At 40.9% G+C, this 17,094-nt stretch overlaps 1 long non-coding RNA gene across 1 annotated transcript in view; it reads left to right on the top strand.

Annotated features, from left to right (window-relative positions):
• Nucleotides 1-4,080: 4,080 nt before the first annotated feature.
• The window catches only part of LOC308143817, a 42,452-nt gene continuing 29,438 nt past the window's right edge, over nt 4,081-17,094 (top strand). Inside the window, exon 1 of the long non-coding RNA XR_013937033.1 lies at nt 4,081-4,297. This is a non-coding gene — a long non-coding RNA (uncharacterized lncRNA). The remainder of the gene's footprint in view (nt 4,298-17,094) is intronic.

Here is a 17,094-nt window from a genome sequence, read left to right as displayed (position 1 = left end):
TTTCATTCATAAAAACATGAAACTGCCTCCTCATACCACAAAGGAAACATTTTCGGACCAATGAAACCAGCTACAAAGTATTAAAGTGCAAATATAAGCAATAAAAAGATATTCTCATATTTCTTTACTCCACATCGGTGAATATGATATTATTTGTTTAATTTCTGGTCTATTTTTTCTCACAGTACATTTTTGTTTTACAACGGAGATGCTTTGTGTGGGGTTTTAAAAATGTACACATCTTAATGTATGTGGATGTGGTCTATTTTTGGAGTAATTTGTTTTTAAAACAAAGACACATTTTGAAAAAAAAAACTCTTTAAAGCTTAAAATTTGATAAGACTACATGTATTGTCTCATAATTTGCCCCACAGAACCATATTTATAATATATTTTCTCTCTCTTTAAATTTATTATGAGCCAATATAGTCATTCTTGTTCTTGACTTGTTTCTGGTCTATTTTATGAAACAGTAACCTTTTGCTTTATTGTCAGAGGGGCTTCTATTATTTGCAGAGGTTTAGACTTCATATTCACAGTTCATGGTCTATTATTGACTCACTCTTATTCATAATGAAAGAGCTGTCTTATTATATCAACAAAGACACTTTCCACATATAAAGAAAAAGCTAGAGAGCATTGAACTGCAATAATATCAATTTTTAAGCTTAACTCTGAGCACATTATAGTTACTGTTTCACATTTTCTCCTCAAGAGCCACAATTATGTAATTTTTATTATTATTTAAAAAAAATTACTTTTTTCCCACCACATAAAAAAAACCTTCTGAAGATTTCTTCACATCTTTTAAGAGATTCTAGTCACACTTTTACTCATTCAGGTATATTTCATCCAAAATTACTCTCTCATCTGACTGCCAGAGAGCCTTTTGTTCATTTGCCACAGTTTATACATCTTCATTTTTTTTTTGCAGCTGTGGTCTGATTTCATTGTTATCATAGAAGACATCTAGATAACCAGCTAAATTGCGACACACGGGAAAAATAAATTCAATTTTCCAAGCTCAAATTTGATCCAACTATGGCTACGGCTTCAAATTTTGTTCCACAAAGCCACATTTCTAAGATACCCACATGCTAATCATCTTCATTGAAAGTCATACCCTCAGTGGTCCTGGTCCAATTTATCAAACATGACCTTATTATGTCACTACAGGAATGTTTTGTGCTCTTTTTAAACATTAATATGACTCTGCGCCTGCAGCTGCGGTCTGTTGTAGAGTAATCTTTATTCAAAATGAGAAAAAGATGTGTTATTATACCACAGAAGATCATTTTCTTCCGCTAAGCAGAAACAAACTGCAGGAATATCGAATTTTTAAAGCTTGGATTTGATCAGATTGTGGTAATTTGCCTCAAATCTTGTACAGCAGGACCACATTTTTAACCCTTTATGAGGCAAGCAAGTGTACCGTTCATTTTTAATTGTTTTATTTAAAACTAATTGAATATAAGTTCATAAAAATTTAAAGAACATTCTTTTAGCAGGACTTTATGTAGTGATTGAGATGAAACATCAAGACCAGGGAAGCCATCCAGTGAGAAATTGAGTCTATTTTGACTTTTGTTTTTTCACAAATACATAATTTTTGTATTTTCTTTCTATGTTCAAATGGATTTATTTGATTAAAAAAACCACCTACCAGTAATTGTGTTTTTATTTTTAACACCTACTCTAAAAAGGCAAAAAGCGATTTTTTTAAATTAAAAATGTATTTTTAATACGTAAATATTGACATTCTTCATCTCCAAAGATTTTCCGCAAAGATTTAATACAATGTGAAATGAAAAAAAGTTAACTTTTTCAGATTTCTCGGTCAACCAAAAGGGGCATTAAGACAGATCCAAAGGGATCATTCCCTCATCCTGAGGGGCATTTTTTATCAACAAAGACTTGCCTTTGTGGCAGAAGCCCAGAAAAATGGGACACTTGGAGTCATCAAAGGGACGCCTGAGTGGCAGGAAATAGACTTAAGGGTTATTCAGACCGACAAGCGGAGCGTTTGTACTGATCATAAAGGGGCAATCTGAGTGACAAATGGAACATGGCTGTATTTGGAGGCCAGTAGAAGGGGATTCAGTTTATGTCGAGGCTACGATAAAAGCACCAGCGGATGCTTATTGGTCAAACTAAGAGGCCGTTGAATGTCAAATCAGCAAAAACACAGAAAATAATGTTCCAAGAGGGGTATCTATTAACACAAGTGACTTGAGGGGGGTATTTAGGATTAAGATATAGTTTGATCCCAACAGTAATAATGAGGTGCTGTAAAAATCCTAACCTACCACAGGGCTAAAAAGAGACTTTCATGAGTCTATTTGGGAGAATCAGAGGTGTTTTATCATGTAGAGGAGCCACTTCAGCTTTGGGATAAAAGGGAAAGTGAATATTTGAAGAACCTCTTGAGTGACTGGAGGGGTATGTCAATGTAAAGGGTAACACTAGAGGAGCAATCCAGCTAAAAATAATTACCCTGATGGGCAGTTTGGCCTGAAGAAGGCATAAATGTGGCCGGAAAAGAGGAAGAACAGGATCAAGCAGCTGGGAAAAGACCAAGTTTTACAACAGAACAAAATCAGTTTGTTACATACGGACAAACTAAGGAAGGCAATGGAAAACATTTGAAAAAGAAAGAAATCTTCACTTTTTCACTCTTGAAGGATCTAATGAAACACTACACACCAGGGGTGTCAAACACATTTTAGTTCAGGAGCCGGACCGGTAAATATAATAGTGCCATAAAAACTTTCAATTTTGAATTTAAAATTTTGTGTTGTTGTTTTGTGTGAGTATACACAATAGGAAAGTCTATAAGTCTGCAAAAAACCAAACATTTACTCCCCAAAATGACTACAATCTCAACATAAAGCCCATTTGAATGAACCTTTCCGGTGCAAAACACAGTGAAATGCCAGGAAAACCTCCCATAGTTGCTATACGCTGCATATCACCATGTCACTCTAGATTCAATTGCAACTATATAAAGTGTATAAATTACAATTTTAAAATAAATCATGGCTAATTATGACACATAAGACATGTAAAACTACTGCTTTGTTGTCATGTCATGGTATCCACCGCACCAATCTCGTCCACTGTACTTACTTTTGATAATCAAATCAAATCAAATGATGCTTAATCATTTTTGACATTATTGGCAGGTATCAGGTTATTGCCGTTATTTCATGACGCCCGCTATTTTAACAATCTTATAGATCCACAGCTCGCCAGACTGTACCACATGAATCAAATAAAGCTTTGAGCCATTACATGAAGTTTGCTGCGTGCAGATTGCATGATGAAAACACAAGCTACGATGCACGCGAGTCGGCGCGATTCGGCAAGAATAAAACGCGGTAAAGAATACGCCATTCATTCACAAAAAAGAAACGAGGGAAACATGAATGGAGCCCTCGCCCGTGTGCCATTTATGTCGGGAGAGAAATCCTCCAAAAATCTGACGTTTACAGTGTTTCGACGCTTTAAGCAACTGCCGTACGCCATTTCTATTCGTTGGTTAGTCGATGCGAGTTGCAGTAGCAGCAGCGTGGATCTCCCTGAAGTCCTAACACTGATTTTGATCCCAGGTTATCTTTGGTCACAAGAACATGGCAGGTGGCGGCAGTGACCCCTTGAAATCATGTCGCGACCCCTATGAGGGGTCGGGACCCCAAGGTTGAGAATGCCTTGACGAGAGGAGTGCAATATTTCACCTTGTACACTGATAAAAAATAAATAAAAGATGTGTTTCCATGCAGCTGTCTTGGTCTTCATGTGGATTAAAACAAGATCCAACATTTTGTCTTGACTTTACAACAGTGCGTGGCACCACGGAGCCCCCACCCACTCACCCACCCCACCTCCCACACCAAGCAGGATGGGCATTACTTTGCGGTGCAGTCGGAGCCGGAGTCATCTCCGGTGCAGCAGCAGCGGCAGCAGCAGCCGTCAGTCGCGCACGGAGGAGCGGCGAGCTGTGCACGCACCGTGCGCACCGCGTGTCACGGAGAGGGCGGAACCGCCGCCGAGAGGAGGCTGAACGGGGCCGGAGTGGGAGGGCTTCTCGGTGTTTTTCTGCTGGTTGGAAACAAGAAAGAAGCCAGAAAAAAAAACAACCCCAAAACAACAAATCCGCCGCCCACCTAAAACAAGCCCAAGGAGCGCAACAACAGATCCTCCAGCAGCGCCGCCGCCGCCGCTTGAGCACACACTGAGGAGCGCACGGGCTCAAAGGCCGACCAAAAAAAAAAAAACGGGAAAAAAAAGAAAAGAAAAGGTGAGAGCCGCGTGCGCAAACGGGCACCGATCACCGCGCAAAGTCCGCACAAAGGAGCTCCAAGACGCGGGGAGGAAATAAGTGTTGTTTGTGCGTCTCCGCTGTTTGGCTTTGTGTATGCGGAGTCCTGCGACACCCGAACGCACCACGGAGACTTCCAAGTTCAGCGCGCATTTCTGCACCGTTTTCTGGGATTTAATGCTGCATTCGGCATGTGTTTCTTTATTTGTATTTTTTTATTTTTTTGGCTGTTTGACACTTTTGTTTTCTCTGCTTAAAAAAACGCTCCTCCGACCAGTTCATTCCTGCGCTCTTTGTCAGATAACACACACCTGATATCACCTCACTTGTCCACCGTGTTTTTCTTTTGTCTTGAAGTGCAGACGCACTCGTCTGCACACTTTTCCATCAAAACGAGAGACTTCAAGTTGTGTGCAAACGTAGGGCTAAAGCCTGCATTTCTACACAATACATTCGGATAGACTCATATTTCTTTGATGTTGGCGACTTCTTAATTGATTTCTTTAAGTTTTGACTGATTAATAATCTTAAACGCTGATCTGCCCAGATCATTCACTCATCTTAGACTCTATTTGCCCCTTTGTTTCCATTTAATTTGTCTCCATGTGCACATACACTTTGTCTGTGTACTTTTCCACCAAAATTCATGATGGTTTTGATCATGTTTTATGCAGATTTACGAGGAAAACGTCTATTCCTGCACATGTTTGCATTTAACGCCTTTGCATGCTTTGTTACTGTTTGAATTTTATCGTGCTCAAATATGATGGTCAGTTTCTTTGTCTCTTATAGCTTAACATCCCTCTGCATGTCTTTTTAAAAAAATTATTATTTCTTGGTATAGTTTTAGTGACATTTTGGACACCTTGCTATTTTATACAGTCTCTGTCTTGCTTTGCTACATTTTTCGATGATGGACCGTTTATCTGTAGACTTGTGCACCAAAAATGCCCAAAGGAGACTTCCTGCTGCATGCAGATTTAGAAAGAAAGCATCAATTTCCGCTCCATTTCTTAGAATTATGCTGAATTTTCATACCCTTGCGTGTGTTAATTGCTGTTTGACCCTTTTTCGAATATCTGATGCCTTCACTTGAGCCACCATGAGAACCTTGTTGCCTTTCTTTTACATTTTCAGGAGATCTTTTCATCTTTAAATCCGTGTGTTATGATTGACAGTGGAATATCGGTGTCTTGTTCTTCTCTCAGACGTGTGATTTTGATGGAGACTTCAAGTCTGGTGCAGTTTTAGGCAGAAGGCACACATTCCCTGCACCGTGTCCCGGATTTATGCTGCAGTCCGTCACAATTGTCGATGCATATTTCTTGCTGAGGAGGTTTTTCCTGCACTGAACTGCGTGAAAAATGAATGTTTATTGAGGTGTCTTGAGCAGACAGTTGAAGCGGACAGAGGAGGAAAAGTGTGTCAGTGTCTCTCGCTGTGTTTCCAGGTGGAGTTATAGGAGCTCCAGCTGGGCCACATGCAGGTCACTGCTCTCCGTGTTCATAACCGCGTGCTGTTAATCTCAAATGAGCGTTTGGTTTCGCTGCGTTCCTCATCAGGTATTCCTCCTCCATGAATCTGAACAACTGTGTAATCCCCCACCCATTTCTTTCTTCTTTTTTTTTTTTTACTGCCGGACCGCATCCAACATTTGGGATGTGTCAGCTCTCGCTTAATTCTCAACTACAGTAATTGCCTGCAGGATTAATGTCTTCCAGCGAGAGTTAATGCCAGCAGTAAACCTTTACTGCTCTGTGAGCTGTTCCCTTATTGTCGTTTTTTTCTTTCTTGTGATGTACAGCTCGAGTCTATCAACCATCAGACATGTGAGGAACTTTTAAAACTAAACATTTGAGGTTGTTTCGAAAACGCATTGAAATCAGAATCACAGTCGAGATTGTCTTCAGAGGACTGGTCTTGGAGTTTCTTGAATTGTCTTCGCAGTTTCCAAGCTTTGTTGTGTGATGTTCAGACTTTGTATGAGTTACTATAAGATCATTGAAGTAATTATTATTCATATATTATTTAAATGGGTATAATCCACTTTTCCACTTGCATATGTTCACTAATTTATCTTTACTGATAGCTTTGATTATTTGGAATCTTCCTTTAGTTTTGTCATTTATGGCCAGTAAGCTCACTCTGAACCAGACCTTTGATTAGTGAGATAACATTCTTCTTACTTCTGAGGAGCAACTCAATAGATTTTTGGCCTTTTAGCAATCTGATATATTTAAGGCGAGTTGGCACGCTCAGTGACATCACTGACATTGGTCATTGATTAGGAACATCACATTATGTACATCTTTTGGAGGGATCCATAGTTCTATTATTTATAGCCTGTTTACACACACACACACACACACACACACACACACACACACACACACACACACACACACACACACACACGATATAATCCCCCTTGTCTGTTATCAGTAAGTTCAATTGCCTAATGTGTTAAGAAACCAATCTTGCATTAGATGTTGTCAATGACCCACTATCTCACTCGACAGCGACTAATTTGTTTGTGATAAAATATGCTATACAATGTTTAATTAAATTATACGTGAGAAAAGCATTAGGAGTGTTTGTTAATGAATGATCTTACTTGAACCTTGAGGAGAAGCATACCGTGATCATTGTCTGTGGGGTCAGTACGTTCAGTTTCTCAGTCTTCACAATTAATTAGATTTTAACTAGTGAGATCGCATTATCTTTGTTTGTTGGGTCAGCGAGTCCAGTTTGTTCAAGGGCACTCATGTTTTAGCGAGGCACCAATAGCTTTACCTTATTTTCAATCTTGCATTAGCTCTGTTGTTTAGGGCCTGTTAGCTCACTCCACAACGACTCTTTAAATAGTAAGACGCATTAGCTCTGTGAAATGTTCGACGGAAATTATTTATGAGCAAGACTTCCGGAGCATTTAATATTACCAACCTTCCATTAGCCTTGGTGTTCATGACCAGTTAGCTTACCCTAAAAGAGATTATTGTTTAGTGAGATAACTTTAACATTGTCTTGTGGGATTGTTAATTCAAGGTACGTATGAATATTTCTGTTCGTTTGTGGTGTGTCGTGCTATTTTGGGTAGATTCTGTAAAGACTTGGCTGCACTTTAACTTGATTTTTATTATTATTGTCTTTGACTTTGTCTTTTTTTTTTTTTAATACAGTCATTAGTGTTTACCAGAAGTGATTAATGCTCAATGATCTGTACTGGAGATAACCTGTTGCCATGGTGACAGCAACAGGAAGTTGTACTGATTGCCAGAGAAGGAATAGCCAAAGACTTTCCGAGAAGTTCGCTTGTACAAGCGCAGACCTAAACTTCCTCGTGAATGACATATTGTCAAATTGCCTGCTTTGTTGTTCTTGGATAAGATTACTGGCTGAGTTTAGGCGGCGTGTCGTCAAAACAAACCGGATTAACGCTCTTGAAGTTCAAGTGAAACGTGATGATGTGCCGAGGCTAAGCAGACCTCAGTGGTGCTGCTTTCACCTGAACAAACAAACACCAGGAAAAGCATTGTGCTCCTCCGAACGTCTGACATGTTTTTAAAGCTCCTGGGGTTTCTCCCGGAGACTTTTCCCTTTGTTTTAAGCGGATTGAGAAACAAGCAGAGGCCAGGAAGTGGTAACCTTCAGGAAGTTGTTAGAGCAAAAAAAGTGACTTTTGCAAAGGTTGTGAGGGTGAGCGAAATATATCAAACACTGAAAGTTAACTGCGAGGACAATTTCAGGAGTGAATCACGTCTTCAACGTATAAGTATAGGAGATAAGATGACGTTCGGGGTCAAAAGTATGTGGATGTGTGACGAGGGGGCGCCTGTTTCACAACGCGTCTAAATCAAGGAAACGCATTACAGTTTGCAGAAAGTAAACATCATGTCACTTTTGGGCCCTGGGTGGCAGTAGTGAGTCACTGTTCCTCGATTTAAATAACTGAAATATGTGCCACATGATAACTGAGCAGCAAAATATAATAGTGGAAGTGCAAAATGATTGCAATTGCTAAAACAGATAACACAGCTTAAATTGCTGTATCTGTTTATAGAAAAAAGGAGGGGGAAAAATTCAATTTTTCCTAAAATAGCCAAAGCTGGGTGCTAAAAATAATAAGAAAAAACCCCCACTAAGATTACTAAATCAAATAACAATAGTTAAAATGGCCAAAACATGCACTCTGTGATAAAATGCATCAGGACAATTTTAAACTTCATTGCGCAGATGAGCTGCACAATATTGGTCAAATATTAAATATGGGATAATATATAGTAAAGGGTTCGCTCAAGTTAACGACTTGATGACGTGGATCTTTTTGTGCTCTGAGATTTGTTTCTCTCTTTAAACCAAATTTTAACCAGTTCCATAGTATCGGTTTTCTTTTCTTTTTTGCCAAATGTGTTGAAATGGAAACATAATTCATTGCAGTTCAGTCGGTATTTTGAATGTGGAGACCTGTCGAGGAACTTGAGACTCTAAAATCATGAACTAATGGTTGTGCCGTGGTTCGCCCTTGCCTCATTCCAACACGGTTCGATTCCAGGCTTGACGGCCTTTTTTTATGTGGCTGGGTTCACTCTGGGTTCTCCGCTTTCCTCCAGCAGTCCGAACACATGCCTTCGCGGCTACTTGAAACTTGCTAAATTTAAAGTTTGGGCTGTCGCCTGCCTGGAATCGGCTCCATTTCTGTTCCTGCCGTAAAGCCATGTACGAGATAGACCTATTAAATAAAAGCGTAGAACTGGCACAAGAGCCACGTCACTGCTGCACACTTGCTGTCGCCTCATTTGTGGGTGAAAATCAACGGCCTTGTTTAAATTTGCGTGACAGCTTTTCTCTTTGTAAGAAGATGCCACGGGGACGTTAAAATGTCAGCAGGATCCATGAGGTTCTTAATTAAAACGCCACTTTGCTTGGTAAAGAATGGCTTTTAACGTCCCTGCCTTGTACTTAGTTCCCTGCATCCGAACCTCGAAGGGAATCGCTTGGCATCACGCTCCAACTCCCAATATTTACTTCTCTTGATCTAACAGCTGCCTGCTTCATGTGAGCAGGCACAGGCAATATAGGTAAACTTTGCCTTTGGAGCCTTGGAAACAGTCACGGCTTCTGAAATTGTCCTTTAGAGCTCGACTTCTCCCATTCCAGCCGTTTTTCTCTTTTGCTTGGTTTGGCTGGACGAGACGGTTTGAATTCATGTTTTTGGGGGAATTTTCGGGGAAAATGTAGTTGATTCTCTGCTAATCCTGGGATGACACTTTGACTCCACCTCCTGTCAGGGTCACTGGTAACGTTGCACAATCTATTGCAAATTCATCCCAATACCAACTTAGACAAAATAAAACAAACAGACAGAAATGTGTTAAGATTGTAAATTACAACACACAGAATTTTTAATATTCATGAAAAGCTACAAGATTAATTTATGAAGAAATGCACAATCACTTCCAATTAATTGGTTATCACCTAATATTTCATGAATTAATCATCATTACTTGTAGGGAAACGTAATTTACTGCCATTATGTCCCTCGTGTGATATTGTAGTAATGATAAATTTACGATATATTATGGAGCTCTCCTAAAAACGATGTGATTCTTGAAGTTGAACAAACTTGTATAAATGAACCCTTTGTATAACTGGGTACACTTGAAGTGGCCTTAATTTCCCTAAAATTGAGGATTTCTGCTCTCGACATTACAAAAAAGGGCAAAATATTGCAAATTGGTTGTTATCGCGATATCAACATTTTCAATATTGTAAAAGACTGACTGAAATATAAAGATGTGTGTTTGTACACAGTGTGTATCCGTTCTCTGGACACACTTGTAAAAGAGATTATTTACTTCAATGTGGTTCTCCTGACTAAATAAAGGCTAATTAACAAAAAAAAAAAAAGAATAAACAGAGTATTATATAGGAAAGAAAAGTGCCATTAACCATGATTAACTAACATATTTGAACAGCCATAATTATTTGATACCTGGTGTGAACAGAGTAGAAGTCTTGATACAAGCGAAAGAGCACTGTTCTCTCATGAAGCATAAACATGAGCATCATCGACATAAGCAATCGTTTGAATCGAAAATCACTTAGTTATCTAATTTGCTGCATCAGGCCCGACCTGTGACCTTCAGCTGCTGACTGTGACACGGACCCACTTTGAGCACCACCGCAGTCGATCAGTGATTTGCACACGTTTGCGCTGGTGGCGACTGGATCACGCAGGATTCCACGACGTCCTCCATCACTCAAGTGCTCCCGCAACCTTTGGTTGGGACCCTCGCTCACCGCTCCCTGCACTCCCCCCATACATCATTTCCCCCACTTCGTTCTCCTTGCACTTCCAGAAGCGCACCCCGGCTGTCTCCCCCATTAATTTCTCCTCTCCCAGGACGTCGGCAGGTCTGCTTCCGCCTCTCCCTCCGCTTCATTTGCATCTCGGCTCCACGCGACTGCCCAAGTGTTCTCTGGGAGTCAGGTGGCTAATTGGTACCCATCTGTTGGGAGAAAGTGGCCTTTACGGGATGTTGCGTAATCTGTGTCAGGAGTTTCAACATATTGATGAGCTATTTTTTTTTTCCTACACAGTTTTTATTCATGTTTTGAAATTTTTTAGAGAAAGACTTTCTCAGGAAATACACAATCATCGCTATCTTACAAAGAACTGATAGGAAGTCATCCGTTATCTTCTTCAGTGTGCGCGCTCTTCTGGGTTAATACTTTCACTCTGTGTGTGTCGACAGCGGGTGTTTGTTACTGTGTAAGAAGATAAGGGTTGTGCGAGGAAGTGGTCGCGTCGAGCGTGGGCCTCGCAAAGTCAAAACAGGAAGTGACAGGGAACACGGCAGCGCTTGTTCAGGCAAACATGAAAAGGGCCGTTTGTTTACCCAAGTGCTACCTGAAGTTAAGCAAACGGCAAATAACTTCACCCAGCGGCTCCTCAGACTGCTGGCTCCCGTCCATACGCCGCTTTACTGCACCTATTTAACATTCAGTGCCAACAGAGGAGGCTGCGTTTGGCCTTGGGGGGGGGGGGGGGGGGGGGGACTGCGATGAAGCAAATCCAGCTTGTTGATGGTATCAAGAGTTTGCATGTTTTATTATAAATGCTTGTTTGGTGTGTGGGGAATTGTAATTTCCTCAAAATGTGAATGCAATTATATGGAAAAACTCATTTAGCATGAAAAGGCATAGGCGGAAGTTAGGCGTCTCCCTGCAGGCCTCCTGTGTATCAGTGAGACATTGAGTTAAAACCATTCATGTAATGCAGTCCGTACGTGCACCGAGTTATCTGTTGGCCACAGCCTTGTGCAATGTGTAATGCTGAGTAACTAAATACTGTGTGTATGTACAGCGAGAGGCCTTGGTCACCACCACAACTAAACCCTGCATCTGTTCACGTACAGGCATGGTCTGTGTCTGTGTATATAGTATTAACAAGGATGAGTGTAGGTCACCAAGCTCACCTTGTACTTGAACGTAGTCCAAGTTTGTACATGTATGAAAGTGACATGTTACTTTTCTCACTTTTATACACATTTAACAATGAGCTTAGGCCACTCTTGCACGTCAGTATAGCTTGTGTGCATAAAGAAGAATGACCTTAGGTCACTCGTATCTCTGCATGCAGTCTGTGTATAAAGTATTGATAAGGTTGAGTTTAGGCCACTCCAGTACCTGAACGCAGCAATTCTGCTTGCACACTGTGGAGTTATCGCACCGGGCTAATGGTGTCGGTGAACTGGAGCCAAAAACAATGGTTGTAGGACTTTTTTCTGTGAGATTTTAGGTTCCAGCTTTGAAAAATACAGTAAAAATCCTTCATTAGATCAATGGAATTGAATAAATATAAGTGGCATAAATTGTGCGTGACTAAATAGTCAAAATGTGAATTAAAACCAATGGGGTTGCAATATAGTCCTCTTCCACTGTTGGTTTCGTCTGTAGCCGTTTCCTCCGACTGTTTATGCTGAGATCTAATTCACTTTACGGCTGCATTTCTATTCACAATGTCCGTCGCACCCCCGAGGGAGCTGCTCGTGATGAATCAATTTCAAGCTCTTTTTTGAGACCCTTCTGACGACTGATGGGTTGCCGACGTTGACCTTCAGAGACGAGGGAAGGTCTGCATATATCTGGCAGATATGAGAAGAAAAGAAAACCCAGCGAGTCGCAGGAGGCAAAGGGTGAATGGGCAGGCTGAATAGCTTAGGTAAATTTAATTTGCCCTCAGAGAAACGGGGACGAGGAAGAGATGAGGTTTAAAGTGGCAATCGAAGCGAAGATGACAGAAGTTGCCAGAAGTGCTAGACCTCTGCAAATTGACGTCCTTTCAGGGAATTACACACATCGGGATATTTAATCGCTTCCAGTTTCCTGATATCGAGGATTGGATTGTGTGCGTGCGGCAGCTTTATGAGCTGATAGCGCAGTGTTTTCCTCCCTGCTGGCTGACACTCGATTTGTTTAGCCACTTTAATCTAAAATGACTCGCGTGCATATGTACAGACTCATTCATCCATCCTCAGCGGCTACATTCAATGCTGCTCTTTTTTTATTTATTTATTTTTTTTCTGGCCCAGAGGAGGAGGAGGTGATGGAGGAGGAGGAGGTGGCGGAGGAGGAGAGAGCTGTGAACCTGCAGCCAGGGATTCCTGAAAAGGATCCAGTTCCAATCAATCACCGTCTTCCGTGGTGTTCCCGTTGTTTCGCGGGTGTCTCCGGCGATGATCGATGCCGTTATTTTCCACGCGCGGGATGGATTGTAAACAGTGACGAATGGCGGGGGCTAATGCAATGCGCGTTGTCGGAAGGGAAATCACTTACCTTGCCTCCACAATCCATTAAGTCGATGAGAGGGAGAAAAGTTGGGCGCGCGGCTGTGGCTCCGCCCCGGACGCGACACTGACGGAACGGACGTTGGATGGGATGTGCGGATGCTGCAGTCGGCTTGTAATACATGGGTCTTTGTCCACACGAATTTCAGTGTGTAGAACATTTTTGGTTGATAAATCTTTGATCAAAGCTATTTTAATGGCTTTGGCCAAAGCGATAATGGAAGTAGTTATCTTCTTGATGAATATGGGAAACTTCTGGTCTGTTGCAACATGCAAATGCTGTCCTTACAGCGATTTAGTCCGATTTTACGTCAACTTCTAGATGAAAGGTTGCCAAAAGTACTCAATTTTGAAATAATTCTTACTTATGCACACCCGTTCAAAGTAAAAATATCACTGCTCGTCTTTGTACTTTCACTCCTTTTGATGGAGGCTTTTCTTCTCCACTGTAAAATATTGTGGCTTGAAGGATAAACCAGCATGTGTGCAACTGAATACAGCTCGTTCCAGACTACAGCATGAAGGTCCTCACCTCTGAGTCACCTGCAGTTTCCTGTCAGACGTGTCATTGGATTTTTTTTTTTTTTTGTCCCCCCCTGAGGACAGACCGCCAATGTGAAATCACACCTGAGTTCTCTGGGATTTTATTGGATTGTTGTTTTTTTTTTTGTTTTTTTTATACTGCGCCAACACACCTGACAATCCATCGATCTCACTGACAGCGACTCGGAAGAACCCAGAGGGAGCAGGAGTTTGCAGTGAAACTTGAAGGATGGGTTTAGAGATGTTATTTTGGTGGGTTATTCTCAGTGGTCCAGCATATTTGGCTGGTTGGATGGAAATTGGACCACACCTACCTTGAAGTGTTGATTCAGAGTGTCGGTGAAAACCCTTTTCCAGCTCATCGTGGCCCTGATTTTTTTCTTCTTGTAATTTATTTACAATGATTTATCTTAAACCAGATTCTGCACGATTGCCTGATATAACGTTACGGTAATTTGTCTTTGTTTGATTGATGATTTTGTTTTGTCTTATGGGTGTTTGGATATAATGAAGTTTCTCTTAGACAAGCAATGTGGCTCCTTGTGGGTTTCCCATAATGCCATTGGGCCCACTGCACTCTTGTACTATTGAGGGCTGTCGATTGTTCTCTGTATTCTTATTCAATGTAAATGTAACTAATTATTATCTTTAATATTTGGATTGTATTCACATTTTTTTTTTATTAAAACAGGAATTAAATATAGACTAATCAATAGGTATCTTGTATTTACAGTTTATTTCTTTCAAGTAGTTTTTGCCACTATAGGGCAATCAATATTTTTTTTAAATGATCAACAAGTAATAAGTTAATAAGTCTGGGTGCGAAATAAGGCACATTATATATTGATTATAAAGTCTTTCTTGGTCATTTCACTCAGCAAAGTGTAAAAACCACAAAAGATGCACATTGCATTCTGCGCTGGGATGGTTGAGAGTGTCAGGAAAAAAAAAAAAGATGGAATAATATTGTACCCTTCCACCATGATGGATCTGGCAGGTTGAGTCCACCTGGTCCTCTTTTGTCGGCATCTTGAGTCTGACCAGGATACGTTCACTTCCCGGCCACCAGACACAAACCAGATTGATTCCAACGAGTCAATTTAAACCTGATACTATAACTATTCTTTGAAGTCGGGGGGGGGGGGGCCCTACCAGAGGCTACGCACTTGTTAGACACACAAGATGAAGATTCATGAGGATTCACGAAGCCTTGAAGCTTTCCATCCAGTTGATTCATCACAGGCAGAAGCGTCTCTGTGCTTCATTTGCCTCAGTTTGCTGTCAAGTGAACAATAAATATAACATGAGTGGAGGGATGATAATGAACTCATTGATTTGGTGTTTGAAGCTTTGAAATGAATTGGGACTAAATCATGCTAACATAGAAATTATATTATCATTATGATAGTGTCTATTCATCTGATGGAATGATGATAAGTTTCCAATGGCCATATTATGCTAGTTAGTACTGTGTGCATCCTTTATTAAAATGGATCAGCTCATATTGTTCCCTGACAGACGCAGTTCCTACAACACAGTTTGAAAGGGAATCCATCGGTTTTGCTGCTTGTATTGAGTTTCACAAGCCAGATCAACGGTTTCCTGAATCACCCGCCGGGTTCAAATGTCAACACAAGCTTTGATAGATGCTTTACAAAGAAAATCTTCCTGGATTGGCTCACTTGCGAAAAGTCTACCAGGATCAAGTCCAGTTGTCCTCGTTCAGATGCCTCAGTTGGACGAGTGGGAATATTTAAAGACGGTTGTAAATAGATGGATGGAAGCAAAAGATTAAAAATGCGTTTCCGATGAAGTGCAAATGGAAGTATTGTAGTGCCAGAAAGCAAACTCTAGTGTACTGTAGAGTTGTGGTAGAGTGGTTAGCGTGCTCACCTCACAGCAAGAAGGTCATGGGTTCTTCCTGTGTGTGCGTGGGTTTCCTCCGGTTACGCCAGTTTCCTCCCACATTCCCCAAAAAAACATGCACTGGGGGTCCGTGAGCAAGACTGTCAGCTCCCCCAAGTGCCGCTCTGCTACCAATGGGTCAAGTCGGAACGGAATTTCCCCTCTGGGAATTAATACTAAAAATAGTACTAAAAATAAAATAGTGCTCAATAATTGTAACCTTTGTGGAAAAGCCAAATGGAATTGTACACGAGTGGATTGAATTGAGCGTTTTCTTGGTTTTTGTATGGCAAATATTTTTGAAACTACTTTTTGGTGTTTTTCTGAATAATGTCTAACAATAATGAAGACACGAGACGCCCTAAAGTTTAGTTTATTCCAGCCATCTTCTACACCGCTTTATCTAACTTCTGGTTGTGGAGCCGAATAGAAGGCAGGTTACATCCTAAACACACGAGAAACACCGAGAGACACCATTTCAAGTGGAAATTCATAGTTTTTTGTGCCTTTTTGTTTCAGAAAAGTTTTGTGTTCACACGGCAGCAGATTGGAAATGATGCAGTGAGCATGCCAGGCCACGTGTTGGCGCAGTTTAAAAAAAAAAAATCATGACATCGTCATGACACCATGGAGACTGCCATTGTTGTTATTGTTGTCCACCAGAAGATTTATTTACTATGGCCAAGATGCACATGGACAGTAGCAGTATTTTCAAAAAATTGTGTTTTCAGTGGTTCCGAGCACCGTTGCCGTGTAAACGGACATAACCACAACGCTATGAAAGTTTTCTGTTAACACTGGAAAACATTGTGGAAACTTAAACTGAGCACCTGGGAACCCCATCATTTCAGTTTCATTTAGAAATATATTTTAGTTTCCTTTTCAATAGGAGAGTCTGTCAGAGCTGCAGCAGTCAGAGCCTCATTTGAGTGCACGCATGCATGGCGTTCAGGTGCAGCATCGATCGTAGGTCAACCGTGGTTCGGATGTGCTCAGAGCTCAGTGCACAGCAATCGCTGCATGCGCATCAACTACGAAGAATTGAAAAATGAACACTGGAGGCTAAATGTAGAGCAAAAGAGCTTTGAGGCTGGAAAACCACTCTGCTGTTGATTTTTCATTGACGCTCATTCAGTTTCAGGTTGATTCCAGGATGAATTGATTCATCCTGGAAAAAACATTCACATTATAAAATATGCATTAAGTATAAAACCTAAATTCCAAGTGTTATTGGTTCACAGTATTTGTGGATGAAAACCAGCAAATTAAAGACAACAAGTGACCCTGATGGCTGCTTAGAGACATGAATAGATGTGCAATTAAGATTTTTTTTTTGTGTGTGGGTAAAGATCACTTTGTGTTGATTGTCATTGGTCTAAATCGGATGGGGGGGGGGGGGGGGGGTTAATTTGACAAGGGCGTGGTGCATGGTCCCTCAAATGATCCGGGTATGATTGATGAGCGGGGATTGTTGACGCT

The sequence above is a fragment of the Blennius ocellaris genome (assembly GCF_963422515.1).
Source record: "Blennius ocellaris genome assembly, chromosome: 19".
Classification (NCBI taxonomy): domain Eukaryota; kingdom Metazoa; phylum Chordata; class Actinopteri; order Blenniiformes; family Blenniidae; genus Blennius; species Blennius ocellaris.
The sequence above is the reverse complement of the archived record's forward strand: the minus strand, read 5'-3'. Positions and strand labels throughout refer to the sequence as shown.